Here is a 21,696-nt window from a genome sequence, read left to right on the forward strand (position 1 = left end):
TAGGTTTTGTGTTAACATGCATTGTCTGAAGTATATGAAGTCTGAAACCCAAATCTGTGTCATTATTTAGTGACATCAGTACTCAATAATTTTCAAAAAAACTAAATTTTTAAGGAACAGACATAAATATGAGGCAAAAATGTGGACATTGTATGGAAGTTTAGACAGCTGAGAAGTATAAGATGCAGTTTCGGAAGGGAAAGAACTCTGTAACTCTAATTATTGTTGTGACATCTAATTAATATCCCACCAGACAGCCACCAGTATGTGACGTCCTCTACTTAAAACCCAATCCAGTAATTAAGGAGCCTCAATCCTCACCACTGACTCCAGTGTGGGAGTGTCATGGGAAACACCAAGAGCATAGAACATACAAGAGTGAAATTACACAATTTCCCTTAAGAGCACAACAGGAACATGCTTTACTTCCTGGGACTGGAATATATACCTCTGTCCACCCCAAACGTAATCCCCTATTATACACTTCAGAGCAATGTCTTCCCATTTAAGACCTCTGACTCACTCACACTCAAATTAAATGTAAATCTCACACACTCAGACACTTACTGGAAGCCTGACACAGATTTCCAGCCGTGTCCCCTCCCCAGTACAAATGGTAACACTGCCACCAGAATCAGACAGGTCTACATGCCCTTTAAAGGGTGAACAATTATTGAAAATTAAATATCAAAATATAAGATAGCTATAACCAGAAGCAGCCATGCGTTTGAGGTGACCTGGGGAGTATCAAACAGGTATAAACTCTTTCTAACCTCTAAAGAAAAACACTGATTGTCCAGCCACAAATTGTAAGTAATGAAAAACATTTAATAATAAGTAAAATTATTATTAAAAATGTAAATCAATAACTTTCAATAAACACCAGAATTCAATCACCAGAAATATAAAGTTAAATGTAGGATAAAGTCCATCATTTAGAAAAACTATCTAAAAAACTAAACTTTCCTAATCTAACTAGAAAATACTGTCCCTAATCTAATCTAAAATATAACAGCAAGGCAAAGGCAGGCTTACAGTTTTTGGTGAGTCCTTCTTCTTGGGTATCACTGCACAGCAATGTAACTGACTGCAACTCTTTACAAACTGCTACTCTTCACTGACTGCTTAGCATTGTAACTGACTGCAGCAGTCTCTTTTTATATTCCAGGTTAACAGTCTCAGCTGTCTTGTTTTAAAAATAATAGCTGTTTGAAAAAGTTATTTTTTTCTGTCAATTGGCTGTTCAAATAATTACTTAGCAACCAGGAACATTCTAATGACATCACCCACTGTTCAACTGATTCCCCACAAACAGTTTGTACTTTAGAATCTCTCTCACAAATGTGCAATTAGAAATGTATCAAAACACTGACAGATTCTCTAAATATTTTGTATAAGCAAAGAGATAATCAACATTTTAAAATGTATTTACATTTTCACAATTAGACATGCTGGCATACAATATAAATTAATCTGAAAATATACACAAATCTCCTGCCAGACACACAAACACAGATAGGTTCATAGGTTCATAGGTAGGTACTAGGCTATCTGCCCAAAGGCTTTCACCACCCCCTTAGATTAGTTCCCTGTGCCTCTGTCCAGCAGAGCCACTGAGGGATCCCCAGGGTAAACTTTCTGTTTCCCATCCACTCGTCAAGTTTTCTCTTGAAGAGTGTTAGTGAGGAGCTCTGCCTAATGTAGATTGGAATTTTGTTCCAAAGCATAGGAAGTCTCTGTGACAGGAATCTATCCCTCCAGCACTTCCTATTTATTGTTGTGGTGAGGTTTAGATCCCCAGAGCATGTTGTTTGAGGGGATAAGCTTTTCTTTAGGTGGAGCATGTCCATCAGTTCTGGCTTGGACATGGCCTTGTATGTCAGGCAGAGATCACCTCTGAGTAGGTGGTATGCAACCGAGTACAGCTGGAGTTTCTTCAGTCGAGCTGCATAGGGCATCTGTTTGAGGCCAGTGATCCCCTTGGTGAGGTACTTCTGTGGTCTTTCCAGCTGTTGCAGGTGTCTTGTAAGATACATCCCAAATGGGGCATTGTACTCTATGATGGGTCTGATGAGCGGTGAGTAGAGGGGCACAATGACCTCTTTTGATCTGGATGCGAACCCTTTTGTGATAAGGTGTGCCACGTAGAAGGATTTTCTAACCACTTTGGCAATGTGATTATCAAAGGAGAGTTTACTATCTACTTGGGTCCCCAGATCCCTTATTATGTCTTCTGTATTTAGGGGACTACCACCTATGTGGTAGTTTGTGGGTACTTTGTTTTTTCCAAAGGGGATGACTATGCACTTTTTGGCATTTAGCTTGTGGCCATGATTTTGACACCAGGTGCCCATCACAGTGAGACCCTTTTGGAGGATGTCTGTGTCAGCTGGAGAGTCAATTAAAGCCCCTAGTTTGCAGTTGTCTGTGAACTTGGTCAGCCATAGTCCTCCTGTGCTTACCTGTACCTCTGAGAAGTATATGCCGAACAGGAGGGGTCCTAGGAGTGAGCCCTGGGGAAAGCCACTCGTAACTGGTTTAGAGTCAGACCTAGCTCCCACAACTCTTACCATGTGGGTTCTGCCCGTGAGCCAGTTGGCAACCTATCTTGTGATGTAGGGGTTTATGTTCAGGCTGGTAAGCTTGTCTATAATACCAGAATGGTGAATGGTGTCAAAGGCCTTTGCAAGGTCTAGGTAGGCTGTGTGTACCACCTTTATCTCATCTATAGCCTTTGTAACCATCTCAAAGAAGTCCACCAGGTTTAGGAGGCATGATCTGCCTTTAACAAAGCCGAACTGGGTAGGGTCCAGTGTTTGGAGGTTCCCAATGTCTCTGTTAATGAGTTCCATGATGATGCACTCCATAGCCTTGCAGACCAAGCTAGTCAGGCTTATAGGGTGATAGTTTCCAGGGTCTGTTGTGACTCCACCTTTGTGGAGTAGAATAACTGTTGCTGTGCGCCACTCTATGGGTACGTAACCTGTGGAGAGGCTGAGTTTGAACAGTGTGTTTATGTGAAGGGTTAGTTTGTCTTTGAGCTCATGTAGAATGCAGCCTGGGACACCGTCTGGTCCCATTGATGCTGAGTTGTTGGCTTTGGAGAGGGCTGTTTTAACCTGAGTGTCTGTGATTTCAGGAGCTCTACATTCTTCTGGTACGGATATGGGCCCTTTTGGGAGTGAGAGGGGGGTGAAGTTTGCGCTGAACCTGTCTGCCAGGATGTTGGCAATATCGGTCGGTTCAGTGTATTTTGTACCATTCTGCACTAACTCTGAGCAGATCTGAGCATTGCCACTTAGATTCTTGACATAGCTAAAGAATGCCTTGTGGTTATCTTTGGAGTCCTTGGCAATTTTCTTTCGAAACTTGCCTTGGATAATTTTATGAGGGATCTTAGTTTCTGCTGATACTGATCAGGGATGTCTTCCCTTCTTGGGATTTTACTCTTTTCTGTACTAGTTTCCTCCTTCTATTGTATAGCTTGTTTATGGCAGGAGTCCACTAGACTGGTTTACTTTTCTTAGAGGAGTGAGTCTTGGTTTTGCTTGGGATAGCATGACCCATGCATTCTTGTAGGTGCCCATAGAATGCATTAGTAAAGGATTTTGCAGCTTGGACAATGTTATCCTTTAGCATGGGGGGCTTTGAAGCTTTCCACCTCGGTCCTAAGTAACGTGAAGTTTGCTTTTGAAAAGTTTTTTATGGTGGTTTCCTTGTCCGGGGGTGGGGGTGGAATGTGGATATCCAAAGTGATTTGTTTATGGTCAGATCTAACCAGTGAGGGGTTGACCTCCGGTGTGAAGGACCGGTCACCCATGTTGGTGATGACCAGGTCCAATATGTTGTCACCTCTGGTGAGAATGTTGACCAGTTGATCCAGGGCATTTGAGTTTATGCATTCTAGGAAATGCTGGGCAAGGGAGTTAGTACTTGAGTAGTTCTCCCAATTAACGTTTGGGTAATTGAAATCACCCAATATTAGGGTGTTTGGTAGGACCTTTATATTTCCCAGTGTTTCCAGAAATGCAGAATGGGGGTCCTGGGACATGTTGGGTGATCTGTAGCAAGCTACAATTTGAATTGTAGTTTTGCCCGTTGTTAGTTGCACATGGATGATCTCTGAAGCATCGTGCTCTGCCACTAACCTGGAGGTGTGGCTATCCTTGATGAATATGGACACACCCCCACTTTTGTATTTTGGTCCGGGTTCTGTGGCCAAAATGTATGGTATGAGTTGTAGCCTGGTAGTGCTGGGGTGCTCGCTGGATCTTTAAACCAGGTTTCTGTTACTGCACATATATCGATTTTCTCCATACTGAAGAGTGCCTCAAGTGCATGCATTTTGAGGTTTAGACTTCTGGCATTGAGTAGCACTACCCTCAGTTTTTTGTTACTTGTGCTATTTATGGCAGTGGGTTTGTCTTTTGAGCCTTGCCTAAAAAAGGCACTATGGGGTTGGCAAGAGCCTTGGCCAGTATTCGAAAGCCTAAGGGTGACAGGTGCAAGCCATCTCTAGCGAAGCAGTGTGGCTTGTCGAGCATGTCATCCCAGGCGGACAGACACTGGATCCCCTTTGAATGACACCAGAAACTTAGCCAATTGTTGAAATTGATATTTTTTTCTTTATACTGTGCTATCATTCTTGGTGAGAACAGGATGCTACTCAGGGTCAGGGTCATACTGGCTTGGGCTACAAGATCAGAGAGCTCTTCCATGTCTCTTTTCATGTAGTCCAGGGAGGTATAGCTCAGGTCATTCGCACCAACATGGACAATGACAGAGTCATATTTGTACTTGTTCTGGAGTGACCTGAGTGCTTGCGTTATGTAGTGGATCCTGGCACTCAACAGGCAGCTAACAGTAACCTTCTTCTTATTCAGCCTAGTGAGTGGGAAGTCAGTGTGCCTGACTATAGAGTCACCTATTACTAGTATGTTGGGTATGTTATTTTGCCTTAAGGGCTGTGATTGCATGGCACACTGCTTTTGTGAAGTATGTGTTTCATGATTTGTGTTGGTGGGTGGAGGTTGCTTGGATGTCTGCTTTGGAGGTCTCTGTTGCTTTTGCAGATTTTTATTTAGAGCCTCTGAGTATGGTTTCATGTATTTATGTGTGTTTTTTGCCGGTGCTGGTTTAATGGGTCTATGTGAGACTGGTGGTGTAATGCAAGTATTTCTCTTCTCCTCTTGACTGTCTGATCCAGCCTTGGGTTGAGAGAGCTTAGCCTCCAGTTTGGCTGTATAATTGCATCTCTCGCATGTATTAGTGTTTGGTGATAGGAGGAGAGGGTTGTCTGTGTACATGAGGCAGTTGTAACATTGCCTCAAAATGCCCAGATTCACCAGTTGGACTGGACAATACACCTGAAACTGCCCATTGGACATGCCTGGATAGGTACAGTGAACTGTTTTACTGAATGGCTGGTAAGGTTAAATAGAGAGCCTTGTCCTTCTGTACAGTATAGGAGGGTCTAGTGCTAGGGTTTATAAGTGCTTGCTGTGAGTTTTGAGCAAGTGCTGGGCTGAGAAATGAATGGCTTGAGTGCTTAAGTTGAAAGTTTGTCTAGTTCCAAGGGAAAAATTGAAGAGGACACTTTGTGGAGCCGGGAATAATTATACCCTAGCTAGCCGGCACTTCCCAGCATGCAAAACTTGGCAAATGCGGCATTTATAGCAGGGAAATGAAAGAGATAGAAATTAGCCCAAAATGGCCAGTAAACTACTAATGTCTGGGCTGAAACCACTCCTCCAGGGACAGACAGGCTGCTCAAAGCTCCCCTCTCTCACAGGTGAACAGAGAAACTTCATTCTATCCAAGTAAGGTATGGGCAAACACAAAGATTTGTAACACAGCCCTGAATTCAGCACTTAACTTGAAACTGGACTATACTAGCTTAGAAAGGGGGGAAGCAAGTATATTTATTTGTTTTTTTTTTTCAGAAAATAAAGCAGATACAATAAAAAAACTCTTTAAATGCACAGAAAAGGATACATATTGTTATATATCTCAGATCAGAGTTGTAGTCAATGCCACTAGTAATAAAGTAGGAAGAAACACAAATGCAGTAAAAGCAGATGAATCAAATGCAATTTATATATATATATATATATATATATATATATATATATATATATATATATATATATAGATATAGATATATATATATATATATATATATATATAAACAATAGAAAACAAACAACTGAATTAAACAAGTTACCCAATTAACCAGGAAAAAAGCTCAAAACTTGAGATGACAGTGTTTTCATTTTCTTTACATTTCTCTCCCCCTTATGACTCAAGCAGAATTTTCAAGTGACCCTTGAAAACTGACGCTTGACAAAAATGGGTCTACCTGGACAATCCATCTGCATTGGCTTTGTTAACCCCACTGTGATGTTGTATGGTCATATCATATGCTTGCAATTCTAGACTCCACCTCAGTAACTTGGCATTTTGCTTACTGACACTATTAAGCCATGTTAAAGGGTTATGATCTGTGAGTACAGTGAATTTTCTCCCATAAAGATAGGGCTGCAGCTTTTGCAATGCCCACACTATGGCCAAACACTCTTTCTCCATGACTGCATAACACTCTTCTCTCAGATGGAGTCTACAGCTCAGATATACCACTGGGTGCTCTTCTCCTTCTGCGGAAACTTGGCTAAGTGCAGTTCCCACTCCATAATTTGAAACATTTACCTGTACAATAAATTCTTTATTGTAATCTGGGCTGGCTAACACAGGAGGTCCTCCCAAAATCTCCTTAAGTTTATGGAATGCCTGTTCACAATCTGTGGTCCACACTACCTTGTCTGGTTTATTCTTCCTAGTTAGGTCAGTAATGGGTGCAGCTATGGAACTGTAATTGGGCACAAATTTCCTGTGGTACTGTGCTGTCTCTAGAAATGCTGTCACTTGTTTCTTAGTAACAGGAACTTGCCACTCTTGAATAGTTTCCACCTTGACAGTTTCTGGCCTAATTTTACCACTCCTCACTCTGTCTCCTAAGTAAGTGACCTCTGCCATATCCACTTGACACTTACTGGGTTTAATGGTCAATCCTGCCCTACTTAATCTATCCAAGACCTCCATAACATGTTGGAGATGCTCCTACCAGCAATGGATGTAAATAGTGATGTCGTCCAAGTATGCTACAGCATATTCCCCTGCTCCTACCAAGATATGGTCTACCAGCCTCTGGAAAGTTGCTGGAGCATTTTTCATTCCAAAAGGCCTCCTGGTAAATTCATACAATCTGTAAGGGGTTACTAAAGCTGACCTTTCTCTAACAGCAGAAGTCAAGGGTACCTCCCAGTATTTCTTAGTCAAATCAATAGTGGTCAGATATCTAGTCCCACCTAGCTGCTCTAGGGCTTCATCTGTTCTCGGCATGGGGAATGCATCTGACTCTGTGCAGCTATTTAATTTCCAGTAGTCTACATAGAATCTCACACTACTGCTCTTCTTTGGTATTAGCACTACTGTAGAAGTCCAAGGACTGTTAGACTCTTGAATTACCCCCATTTCTAACATTTCCTTTATTTCTTCTTTCAGAATTTGCTTCACTCTCTCAGATACTCTATGTGGAGCCTGCTTAATAGGTTTTTGGGGTCCTGTGTCTACATGGTGCTGCACCATGTCAGTACAACCAGGTTTCCATGTGAACATATTCCCAAATTCCTGCAATACCATTTTTATCTCCTGGACTTGATTAGGAGTTAACAGCTGTGATATGGCAATCTGTTTCACAGAGGTGTCAATCCTAGCCTCACCCAAAAGATTGGTTACCATATGCCTTTCAGACTCTTCCTGCCATCCACTATGAATGCTCAGTACTAGGGCCTCCCTGTCATGATAAAGTTTCATCATATTCATATGGGTACAGTTTGTGCCCTTGTCTCCTACCTACCAGATTTACCATGTAGTTCACATCATTGATTTTCCTCATCACCTCAAAGGGTCCCTCCCAAGCTGCTTGTAACTTGTTATGTCTAACAGGAACAAGTACCATCACCTTCTGTCTCTCAGCATACTCTCAGGCTCCAACATTTCTGTCATACCACACCTTCTTTTGTTTTTGGCTACTGCTAGTTTCTCTTGAGCTAAACCCATGAACTCCTTGAGTCTTGTCTGAAAGTTGAGAACATAAGACACAACAGACTCCTTGTGAGATTCATTCTCACCTTTCCACTCATCTTGAATTAAATCTAAAGTCCCCCTCACCCTATGCCCATATAACAACTCAAAGGGTAAAAAACTTGTAGATTCCTGTGGTACTTCAATGCATGCAAATAAATGGGGCAAATACCTTTCCCAATCCCTTTTAAACTGGTCTGTAAATGCCCATAGTATAGTCTTCAATGTAGAATTTAACCTCTCAATAAGACCATTAGTCTGGGGATGTTAGGGAGTGGTCTTTAGATGTTTCACCCCACAACACTTCCACAAACAAGTCAGCAGGTCTGACATGAAGTTGGCATCTCGGTCAGTATTTCCTGTGGAATACCTTATCTGCTGAAGATGTCTAGCACAACATTTGCCACCTTCTCTGCCTCAACAGATGACACAGCCACCACCTCAAAATATCTGGTAGCATAATCTACTACCATCAAGATGTATTTCTTTCCTGTAGAACTTGGAGTACTCTGGGGTCCCACAATATCCACGGCCACTCTGAAATGGCTCTTCAATAACAGGCAAAGTCATTAATGGAGCCTTAGCCTTATCCCCTGCTTTACCAACTTTTTGGCACTGTTTAAGTCCTACAATATCCTACCACATCCCTCGCAATCCCAGGCTAATAGAAATTTTGCATAATACGTCTTTTAGTACACCTTAAGCCCATATGACCTGAGAAAGGAATGTCACTAAACTTTCCTAATCTAACTAGAGAATAACGTCCCTGATCTAATCTAAAACATAACAGCAAGGCAAAGCCAGGCTTACAGTTTTTGGTGAGTCCTTCTTCTTGGGTATCACTGCACAGCACTCTAACTGACTGCAACTCTTCACTAACTGCTCAGCACTGTAACTGACTGCAGCAGTCTCTTTTTATATTCCAGGTTAACAGTCTCAGCTGTCTTATTTTAAAAATAACAGTCAGATGTTTGAAAAAGTTATTTTTCTGTCAGTCAGCTGTTCAAATAATCTCATAGCAAACAGAAACATTCTAATGACATCACTCGCTGTTCAACCGATTCTCCACTAACAATGTGTACTTTAGAATCTCCATCACAAACATGTACAATTAGAAATGTATCAAAGCATTGACAGATTCTTTAAACATTTTGGATAAGCAGGGGAGATACTCAACATTTTAAAATGTATTTACATTTTCACAATTAGACATGGTGGCATACAATACAAGTTAGTCTGAGAATATACATAAAACCTCTGCCAGACATACTAACACAGATGACAGCTTTCATTTTCTCCACAATTATTATTAAATGTAATACACTACATTTTCTTACAAAATCCCAAGTTTAATGAGGGATAAGGAGGGTAGCTCAAACTTATGAGCCAAAATCAGGGGTAGTTTGAAAGATATGACCAGATTTTAACATTTAGTTCTCACCTTTCCATCTCCATAATGTGGTACAATTGTTCTGATAATATGGAACAAAAGGGCAAAACATGGAACTCTTATTAACAGTTTTAAGCATAAAGTTCACAGTATGGTTAAAGACAGTTAATTTATACTTGAAAAACTTCTTTTGAGGAATTTTGATTAATTAATATGATTAAGTATTATTTAACATGAATATCTATTACAGAATCTTTACAGTGAATGTGTGACAAGCCATTCCAAAGTGGGATAGCTTGGAAAGTAGGTTTTTTAAAACTCAAATAAGGAGCATGTGTATGGAAGTACAGTTGAGTCATATGCCTGTGTTTTAAAGCTGCTGTGTCCACTTGCTTAGCTGCATGGTAATAATTTTAGCTGTTTTTCCTCTCTGAAAGTCAGTAATTCTCTGGGACTGATGAGCAGTATAGAAGAAAAAATATTTGGAGATCATTGCAGAAATACAAGCTCTTTCAGACACAGTCCTCAGGTTTTGGAATTTCAGGGATACAGCGGAACCAGTGTTTTTCATTGTGACACTTATGCATGGCAGGGACACAGGACATTCTGACAGCTATCATTAACATTCAACGCTGCCATTGCTTTCATTGTGAAAGTATTGGAAACATTGCAAAGTAAAACAGTGCTCTGTGGATGAAGCTGGGATTTGAATGTTGCCTGGCTTGAAGATTAATTTGTTGACACTAAGAACTATTTGTTTTTGAGACAGAGGTGATGTAATGTTGCTGCTCAATTGGTGCTTTGTGATGGTTTTCACTGCTGTGCAGTTGTGACTATGCTCTCACTACTCTGCTACAGATCTAGTTGTGCTGTTGTCATTCTCTTTTCCATGACTGCTGAGCTGGTTTTGATTTCATGGAGCGTCATTTACATGATTTAGGGGTAAAGCTAATGACAACTGGTAAACTGTAAAATTAAAACAGTCCTGGGAAGAGAACAGATATATTACACTTGATGTGTTATTCTTTTTAGCTGAGAATGCTTATTCACAGAACACTGATCACATTTTCTGCTGTGTTTAAATGCCAGAATACCTATTTTTATTAAAAATAACTCATAAGAGAGTAGTATGGCCCTTATGAGAGTCTATGCTTCTCTCATTGCCCTAATGCTGCAGACACTAGCTGTTTAGAGGACATAGTGTGGTGTGAGTGCTAGATGTTTTCAGCTTCTGCAGCCAATTAGCTCCAGTTTTGATGTGGCTTTGTAGATGATATCAGGAGAGTACTTTGAACACTAAGAGTTTATATTATGTTTATTGGTCACTTTTACTTTATTTGTGCATTACTGCTTATGATGCTTTGCATGAGGCAAAGTAATAATGTTTATGTTCCATCTCAAAAGTACGTCAAGCACCACTACTCTAGGCTGCCTGTATACCTGATTATTAAATACATACAATGCTGTTGATAGATGAATGCACATTTTGTGTGTCATGGCTGGGGGCCCCTGGTCCATTGCCCTGCCTAGAATCTCATTTGACCATGATCCAGCTCTGTAGTCCAGTGCATGCAAAGTTATATAACAATACCCAATGCTAGTTAGTAGGCAGTCTGTGTGAGATATGGCCACCACAGACGCAGAACATTGCAGGATTATATGTTTAATTGATGTTTTTCCAAATTTAGGAGACTGTGTGAGTGGATATTTCAAATAGCAAAACTAAACCCAGACGTGTCAGATGCTACAGCCCTTTGACATGCTTGCATAATTTCAAGATTCTACTGACATGCAATGAAGAGACTTTTCTTTTGAGCACTTTTTAAATACTGAAATTCACACTATGCAGTTCTTTTGGCCTTCTTCACTGTTACAGGTGCAGGATGTACCAACTTTTGGAATGGAGTCTGTATCTGAATTTACAATTGTATTTAGATACGCTACCGACACGTTACTACATATGAATTGCAGCATTACTGGGCACATTGCAGGTGATGCAGAGAATACTTTTGGCTAACATCAAAGAATGAAAAAATACTAATTTCATAAACTTTAATCATACACTGACTTAGGAATGGGGTCCATTCCCGTCATGGTATTAGAAACCCAAAAGACTTGGAGAAGTTAAACTGAGCAAAATCACAAAAATACTTTGTACTAGGTCTTGTATATAAAAATGTTCTATTTCTTCCCTGAATGTAATGAGAAACATTGATAATAGCAAATAAAGGGGAACAAATTCTGAATAAATAAATGCTAAGAAAATAAATAAAACAATGGTCTGTAAGTGGTGCTTCAGAGTATTTGAGGACTAGCTAGCAACACTAAAACAAAGTCAAAGTATGCACAAGAGACAAACTTGCTATGCTTGTAAAGGACCCACACCACAAGAAAAATATCAAATTAGACAAATCTCTACTCAGTATATTTATCTGACTTCTACACCAAGCAGGGGTATTAAATGGGGACTTTAGCATTGATTACAAGTAACTACCTACATTAACAATAAAGTTGCAGAATGCACAAAAGGAAAACCTGCTATGCTTGTCAAGAGACCTTCACCTCAAGAAAAAACAATTAGAGAGAGACATCTCCGGTTAACCCATTTGTTTTCTAACTTTTGCACTAAGCAAGTATACAAAGTTCTGGTTTGAGCAATGATGGGAAAACAGTTGCAATAAAAACAGTCCAAGCTTTAATGTCAGGAAAGAGTAAGATATTCCTTAATGCAGCATCAAAATATCAAGTGTCTGCAAACAACAAAGAGGGAGAGAAGCACATGTAAAAAAAAAAAGGGATTCAAAATAAAGTTACATCCAGTGCTTTAATACATAGGAATTTTAGTCAACCCACTACTTTAAATAGCCATGAACACATACCTCTTCGGCATGACCACAACACTTTGCAACACATTTACACGGAGTCAACGACTTAAAGTATGTACTGAGACAAGACATAAAAAGGGCGGAATGATGCCTCAATTAAGTAATTTTTTGTTATTACTAGAGAGGTATAAGGGAGGTAGCTCCCTCTTTCATGCAGCATAATTCTATCCATTAAAAGGTCATGTTTATGTTGCTTGTAAGGGGGTTTCTGCCTCCATTACCTCCTTTTTATTAAAAAAGATTATTTGGATAATAAGAAGTGAGTCAGTTACCCAGTAGCAAGTGCTCAATGGATAAAGTTGCCCACCCTCCTTACATGCAGGAAACTTCTTTTAGCGACGCAGTTTAGATCTCCATCTAGACCACATTCTGGACTGATGTACTGCATGTCTATTTAAGCAAAGGGAAGTCAGAAGAATGCTGAAGTAGCTAAGAGGTTTGGAGAGTTAGGTGATTCAGGGCAATAAAGGCATCACAGAACCTTTTACTGACCACTGTGATTCACTGTATAATATGATACTGACAGAAGATATTGTGAAGTGGTCATGTGAGGCAGCTGAGAGTATGATAATAAGAGTGAAATAGAATGAAGTGATAGATATGCAAAGAGGTAGAAGGCTGAGGACACTATCATGGCTTGAAGTCCATTACAGCAGCAGGAACTGATGAGTTCCCAGCTAAATTGTATAAGTAGGGAGGAATAGTCATATGTGAAAAAAATAACTTTTGTGTATAACTGGATCAGGGACAACAAGGGGATGTTGAAGGAGAGCAATCTAGCCATAGCAATGTTTGTAAGATGGAGAAACTGACACCAGAAGACCATAACATTTCCCCTCCCTAACCTTAAACCCAATTGCTTCTGAACCTAAAATCTGCTACTACAGAGCATGGAATCACTGCTAACACATTAAAATTTAGATTTTTTTCTGATGAAATGTATAGCCTTTTTAATTATGACATAATGAAAACATAATACATATATTATTATTATTATTATATTATTATTATTGTTGTTATTATTATTATTATTATTATTATTATTTACCTGGATTTTGTGGAGAGGCCAAACAACCCCCTAGTAGAAAAGCATAGTTCCATACTGTAACAATAAATGTTTTCTGAAACATTGCATTTACTGGCTATATATGATACCATATATTAATTCCCCAAAGACAGTTCACAAGAAAAAAAAATCAATCAAAGCAAAACATACACATACTATCCCAGTGAAATGTGTCCTTTGTAAAAGGATCCCTACCTTTTAGTGAGCAGGAACCACATAGGTCTAATGTCCTTGTCAGTTTTTTACAGATACTGTTTACTCCCAGTGAGCAATAACAATAATCATTAAGAAGTGACCATAAACTTTTATTTGTTATTCAACACAGCTCCCACCTACACAAACAGGCAGCTACTAATATATGATTACCAAAGTGGTGAAATTACCACAGTAATACATTTCAACTAGCTGCTCTGGGGCACGGTAGACCTATGTTGAGTGCCATAAAAAATAAATAAAAAATGCAAATGTGTAGTGTTGTGAGTAGTTTGTACAAGTTACCACTTTCCACAGATCTATCTGTCAGGTGCCAGTGGCCTAATGGATAATTCTTTGGCCTCCTAATCCAGGGATTTTGTGTTTGAGTCCCATCTGGGGTGATACAAGTGGAGTTTTCTAGGCTTGTAAGGGCCCCAGGACCATTAGCCTAGTAACCTCCTATGATCTGGCTTCCTGCCAAAAAATGGTAAAAAAATGATCACAGCAAATGCACTTCACATTGGAGCTTTCAGACACTATGTTCTATTCTCACCCTACTCCATCTCTGCTGAGCCACAGCAGTGATTACTTTATTGTGATTACCCAAACTGCCCTTCACTTTCATCTACTTCCTTCATTTTCATCTACTGACTGTCCTACAAACAGATAACCACTTTTGGCAATCATCTGTGATCAACATATTAGCAAAAGAAAAAAATAGCCCCAGTAATGTACTTAAGCTGCTGCTACAAATATATCTATTCTGCTGGAGCAGTAACTACTATTATCACTGATTAACAAACCAAACCACCATGAGAAGAACCTACTAAAACCTGAATGCAAACAATGAACTTCTCAGTCACCAGTAGAAGCAACAAACTAAGCCAGTAATTGAGTGCTTTTGTTCTCAATTTATTAAAAGAACTTCATCAGAAACAGAACAGACCATAAAAAACAATAACACACACACACACACACACACATATATATATATATATATATATATATATATATATATATATATATATGTATTTATATACATAAAAAGGCAACCAATCAATTAAAAATTCATCTGTGGCATCACGTCCTACCCAGACCATTTAAGGATACATTTAATATTTAAGTTTTCATTTAGTCCTGGAAATACATCAGAATTAAGCATTGGCTGCCATCTTAATTCTTTTACCTCCAAAAAGGAGTTAATGTCCCTTATAAAATTAGGTATTTGTTCCAGTACCAAAAATTTTAACTAAGTGAATTTGGGAAAAGTATAACTATGTTTTGCTAAAGTGTCTCTACTATCTTTATTCTTAATAGCTGAAATATGTTCTTTAGTCCTGTCCACTAACACCTGCTGGTTATCCCGGCATAATAACTGGGACAAGAGGGGCACTCTCCTAAATACACACTGTTACAAGAAGAATAATCAAAATATTGATTCATTTTTACTAAAAATCCACTGTGTTCTATAAAATGTTCATTATAAACATAAATACGACTGCATACTTTACATTTTCCACATTTGAACATCCCCATTCTACCCTTAATAACAGGCACTCCCTTTGTTTATCTAACTAAAACTAAAGGGTTATATTGATGATGCATTTTTTTTTGGCAAGGGACAAAAAAGTATTAGATCTTTTTTTAGGATATTAGACAAAGTATTGGATTTTTAAATTTTACCATATGTAGTATATATATATATATATATATATATATATATATATATATATATATATATATATATATATATATATATATATATATAAAGAAGACATTTAAGAAAAATTATTTAAATTTTAAAAGCCAGCATCCCAATTTTATGAAATCTAATATTATCAAGGGGTACTATATTAGGCTTTCAAGAATTATTAGTGATGATAAAAATTTCTTTGAAGAATGTATTTATTTAAAACAATTGTTTTTAGACTGACATTATCTTGAAAGACTAATAGATAAGTATATGAATAAAATAATTGATTTTAGGTATAAAAAATATTTTCATATACTAAAATATGGTTTTGTAGTTAAAAGCCCTAAACAGCAAGTTGATTTTATACATAGATTCTCTTTGCCGATCAGTCATGAAATGTTCAAGATTCAAAATATCATAAAGAAAAAAATGGTGCATTATACAGGGAAACAAAGAATTATATAATGTATTGGGGACTGGTCTACATTTTTGCTTTAAAAAGACAAGGACACGCAAGTCTTTTTTTGAAACAGGGAATTCAAAAGGCATGCCTGTTATTAAAGGTAGAACATGGATTTTCAAATGTGAAAAATGTAAAGTATACAGTCATATTTATGTTTGTAAGCAACATTTTATTGAATACTGTGGATTTTTTGTCAAAATGAATGGATATTTTGATTTTTCTTCTTGTAATGCTGTGTATTTTGGAGTGTGCGCCTCTGGTTCCAGTTATTATGTTGGGAAAACCACCCGGTGTTTGGCGGACAGGATTAAAGAACATATTTCAACTATTAAAAATAAAGATAGTAGAAATATTTAGCTAAACATAGTTTTTCTTGTCCCAAATTCACTGGGTTTAATTTTTTTTTCTTGATACTGGATAGGGGATGTTATCTCCTTTTTGAAATAAAAGAACTAAGGAGAACTGACAACTGATGCTTAATTCTGACATATTTACAGAACTAAATGATATTTTAAATATTAAATGTGTCCTTAAATGGTTTGGGTAGGAAGTCATGCCGCAGATAACTTTTGAATTGATTAGTTGCCTTTTTATATATATATATTATTGTTTTTATAGTCTGTTCTGTTTCTGATGAAGTGCTTTTATTAAATTGAGAATGAAAGCGCTCTATTATTGGCTTAGTTTGTTGGTACTCCTGGTGACTGAGAAGTTCATTGTTTGCATACTATTATCACTGCTCATAGTTCTATCTGGTTTCCTGCAAGAAATGTAAAATGAAAGATAACCCTGCAAGCGAAATCTATCCCTGAAGATCCACATATCTGCATTTCAAAGTAATGTGCAGCTCTATGAGTAGCGATTTCAAGTTAAGCACTGTGATCATTTGTGAAGGGCAATTAATGACAAGTGTTTAGACTGTATAGTGAAAGGACATGAGTTGACTAGGCATGTCTTATCACTTTATTTATGGGGTAAAAGTGAGACATCATACTAATAAATAGCATGACTTTGCACTCCTGGATTAATGTTCCCATTGATCTTAATAGGAAACTGCAGGGTAATTATTGGCAAGTACAATTACTTTACTGGCCAAATAATTGCTTCACAGATGTGCTGTCAAAAGAAAAGCAGTAGTTGTTCTTTCTTATTTTAACACTGCCTTGATGCCAATTTTAAAATAAAAAAATAATATAAACTAAAAATTAATTAATTCAGCACCAGGAAATGGTAACCATTTCAAATGTCAGGACCCACCAGAAAAAGTCCCCAAATATGGAAACTGAATGGCTGAAAGAATGGACTACATATATCAAGTCCAAGATGCCATTTCTCTGAATATTCCCTTTTCCCTGAGGTATGGCAATCTTGAAGTTGGTATATATAAGTATGGGGTGGGGGATTGCCACCCCTGCAAAAAAAAGTTATAAGGTGAAGAGTGATTTTCAAAATTCAGTCTTCTCTGGGTTTTTGGTCTTTTTTTTCAGCTTGTCAGCATTTGGCATTTTGAGTGCCGAAATTTCAATAGGGAGCCCCAGTAAATTGGTACAGTTATTGACTAGTCTATAGCCTGCAATCAAAGGGCTAATGAACTCATCTGCTGTGTGTCTATATTAAAATATCCCATCACTGCTATGAAAACAATGAGCTGCCACTCCAGCTTTAGCTTGTATCTGATAGCCATCCTCCCCAAACTAGCAATGACTTTTACATTTTGTAGTCTTGCCACCTCCATTCTTGGCAATTTATTTATTTATTAACCAGGAATATAAGTTAATCTAGTACAACATTTTCATCTGCAAGCCAGGGATGTACAAGGAATTTATAGAGAATAGTATAGTAAGAGTTTGCATCACATGGTTTATATGATTTTTTCATGACCATGAAGTATCAAACCACATTACATTAATGCAGTCAGGATCCAGACAGGTGTGCAAAGGCCCTTTCAGCAAGTGTCAATATGACAAAGCAGCTTCACTAGGGGCCACTTTCAGTGACAGCAGTGTTTGCATTTTTCCTCACTGTTGTGTAGCTGTGAAGTTGGTAAACATAGGTTTGAGGGTGTGGGGTACAGGGGACTTGCCACTTTTCAAAATACATTGAAGTTCACAAAAACTGGGTTTCAATGATTTCATTCCATAGTATTGTCATTCACTGAATTTCCTGCAGTGAGTCAAGATGAATCCCTGTAAATCCATACAGGGGACTGCTCTTAATTTAAAAAGCGTTTTACATAAACCTCCTTACTTTATCTTGCAATTTATGATTTAAAGAAAGAAAAGAGATATACCACCCTGCACTTCCCAGTGAGCTGAGCCATTTCATCTTTGCTTGGAAAAAGACAACAAAGCCATCTATTTCAGTACACTCTGTCTTCTAAACCATATATTTTATCACTGATACCTTTATGCAGTCATATCCAATGTAGTGTATAACTTTGTGGGTATGTATCAGAAGAAGCGGAAGTTATGGAATATCTGCAAAGTGAAGGATTTAGTGTACCAATTCTAACACTGGGCATGTCACAGCAAGATAGATCAATGTGTCCGAAAGTAAGGAGAAATATGTGGAGTGGCAGACATCTGAAGAAGAAATAAGGACACGGGAAAGAAAAAGAGATTTAATGTTGTTGTTCTTTGTCTTTTCAGCTTTTCCTGGTTAGGGGTTGCCACAGCGGAACTCCGGTCCGCTAATGATTGGCAGTAGATTTTTATGGTGTGGAGTTGCCAGCCCAACACCCAACCTTCAGTGAAGGCACGCCCATTTACGCATGTCTTTTGAATGCCACTCGACCGAGGGGAGGACATGCAGACTCCACACAGAAGGCACTCCAGCCTAGAATCGAACAGGAGAACCTCTTGCTGAGAGGCAACAATGCTACTGCTGCACCACCGCAGCTGTATGATGCAATATTTAGGCAAAAGAAAAAGCAGAACTAATCAATGGAAAAATCAGCACCAAAGATGTTTGAAGAAAAATACAAAGGCATCCACATACACACAATACAAAAATAAGAAAACAAAGGGGAATATAGAAAAGAGGATTAACAATCAAGAAGTGAAAGAAATATAAATCAAAGTAATGTATTACCTGTGAAGTGAAGGATTTAGTGTAGAAAATCTAACTCAGGTTATAGCACAACATGCTGGAACAATGTGTCCCCAAAGTAAGGAGAAACAGATGGAGTGGGAGACATCTGAAGAAGAAATATGGACATGGGAAACAAAAGGAAATTTAATATGGTGTAATATTTATGCAAAAAAAGATAGCAAAACTAATCAATACAAACAGCAGCACCAGAGATATTTAAAGAAAAAATACAGACAAAGGCATCCAAATATGGAAAATTTCACAATACAAAAAATAAGAAAACAAAGGGGGAAAGTAGAAAAGAGGATTAGTAATGGAGAAGTTAATGAAACTGAAACTGAAGTTTGGGTTTACCTGCAAAGTGCAAAGTAAAGGATTTAGTGTAGAAAATCCAACTCTGGCAATCTCACACCATAATGGAACAATAAGTCTCCAGATTATCGAGAAACATGTGGAATGGGAGCATCTAATCAGTTGTCATGTGAAGATACTCTGGAACCTTCAGCAGGAAACCAGTATAAAGGTTCAGCTGGAGTTGCACAGTGAGGCAAGGAGCAGGAAACAGTGGCAACTCTGACACAGTCAATGCTGTGCAGGGATAGGCCAGTGAGTTCCCATATGAAAGAGCAATGGATGAAGCTGGATGCAGCTGAAGAGAATATGTCACAGGAATATGTTCTGGAACTGTCTGTACCATGCCCTCAGGAAACAGAGAACAAAGAATGTGCTCCCAGTCTAGAAGATGCTGTAAGGGAAGAGTTGCTTGACAATAGAGATGGATACACATATTAAGACAGATGAAAGAAATAGATTACAGAAAGTCAATAAAACCCAAACTGTTAGCAGTCTGGTAAAACAAATAAACACAGTAATCAAGACTATTAACAGAAATTCATGTGATATAACAAATATAACAGAAGCAAATAGAATACATTTCTGTACAGCTAAACTAATAACAGATAAAGCCTCAACACAAAAACACAGAGCAGTAAGGGGAAAGGAAGGGAAGAAATCAAATGCCATCATGGAAGTATCAAATAGAGAACACTATAAAGCAATTAAGACAAGAAGTGTCATTGTTAGAAGCATATAGAAGAGAAAACAGATCAATAAAATACTTAGACATGATAAAAGCAATGCACAGTATTAGAACAGACCAGGATCTATCATACACTAATGCAAATAATATACTAAAGATATCAGCACAGGCAGATAAACTTAGAAGATATGTAAATAATTCTAAAGGAAAAGTACAAAATAAGCAATTTATTGATGGCCCAAAAAGTTTTGTACAGAAATAGGAAACAAAGTAAAAGGAATAGAAATGTCACCAAAAAAGAAGAAACAGACATATTTTGGAGACATATCTATGCAGACCCTGTGGAACACGACAAAGATGTTGAATGGACCGCAGAGGTAAAAGAAACAGTAAGAAGTTCAAATTTACAGGATATGAAATGTAATGAAGTAACGGCCAGAGAAATTTAAACAAAATTAAGAAAAGCCCCCTGTATGGAAAGCTCCTGGTCCAGATGCAATACCTAACTTCTGTCTAAAAGTATTAATACCTTTACATGAAGATTTATCCCTGAGTAAGAATTACTTACATGTGCAGCCTGAACAGACACCAACCTGATTAACAACAGGAAAAGTGATACTCCTCCTTAAGAATGAAGCAGCAAGCTATCCTAAAAAATATAGACCAATAACTTGCCTTCCGATGACATATAAACAATATACTGGTATTACTGCCGACAAAATTTATAGGCAACAGAACAAAAAGGTAACAAAAGAAAGTCATATGTAACAAATGATCACTTGTCATTAAATAGATTCATAATGGAGAATTGTAAAATAAGGAAGAATCTAAGTATGGCATGGATAGATTTACAAAAAAGCATTTGACAGTATCCCACATTCATGGATAAAGGAATGCTTACAGATGCATAAAATACACCCTACATTGATCAGTTACATTGCAGTGACCATGACACAGTGGCAAAGCACTCTGCAGCTAAGCCATGATAAAGGACAAATTATTATCCCAGATAGAACAATTCAAAGGGGGATATTCCAGGGTAACGCTTTGTCAATGCTGCTCCTTTGTCTTGTACTTAACCCATAAGCTTAACCCATAAGCTGTCTGCTTAACAGATTAGGTCATGGTTACAATTTGGCTCCCACAAAATAACAGAGTGGAAAGATGATTTAAAACTGTATAGTTCATCAGATGAGGAGCTGAAAGCACAACTGCATCTGGTCAAAACTCTCGGATGATATAAGAATGTCATTTGGTCTTAAATGTGCAAAAGTAACATTTAAAGCAAATAAGCTGCAGCACCAAGAAAATATCAGTCCAGGACAGGAACATGATGTATAGGACCTTGAGCAGGATGGAGTTTGTAAGTATCTGGGAAGTGATGAAGGATTTACAATAAAACATGAAGAAATAAAAACAAGTCAACAAGAAATATTTTAGAATGCTAAAATGAATACTTAAAACATTCCTGACATCTAGGAACAAAGTCCAAGCTGTAAAACAGTTTGCTTTTCCTGTTCTTACATTTTTGAGGTCATTGACTGTATCAGATCAGTTGGACAGGAAAACAACAAAAATACTTCACGCTCATCAAATGATATATAAAAGTGAGTGTATACCAAGATTATATATTCCTCATCCAGAAGGAGGTAGGGGCTATCTTGAAACTGATTACACATATACATTTCAGTCATAGGACTGTGTACATATCTGCTGACCTCACCAGATCCAAA

The sequence above is a fragment of the Protopterus annectens genome, chromosome 1.part1 (genome assembly GCF_019279795.1).
Source record: "Protopterus annectens isolate FY-2018-M chromosome 1.part1, PAN1.0, whole genome shotgun sequence".
Taxonomy (NCBI): domain Eukaryota; kingdom Metazoa; phylum Chordata; order Ceratodontiformes; family Protopteridae; genus Protopterus; species Protopterus annectens.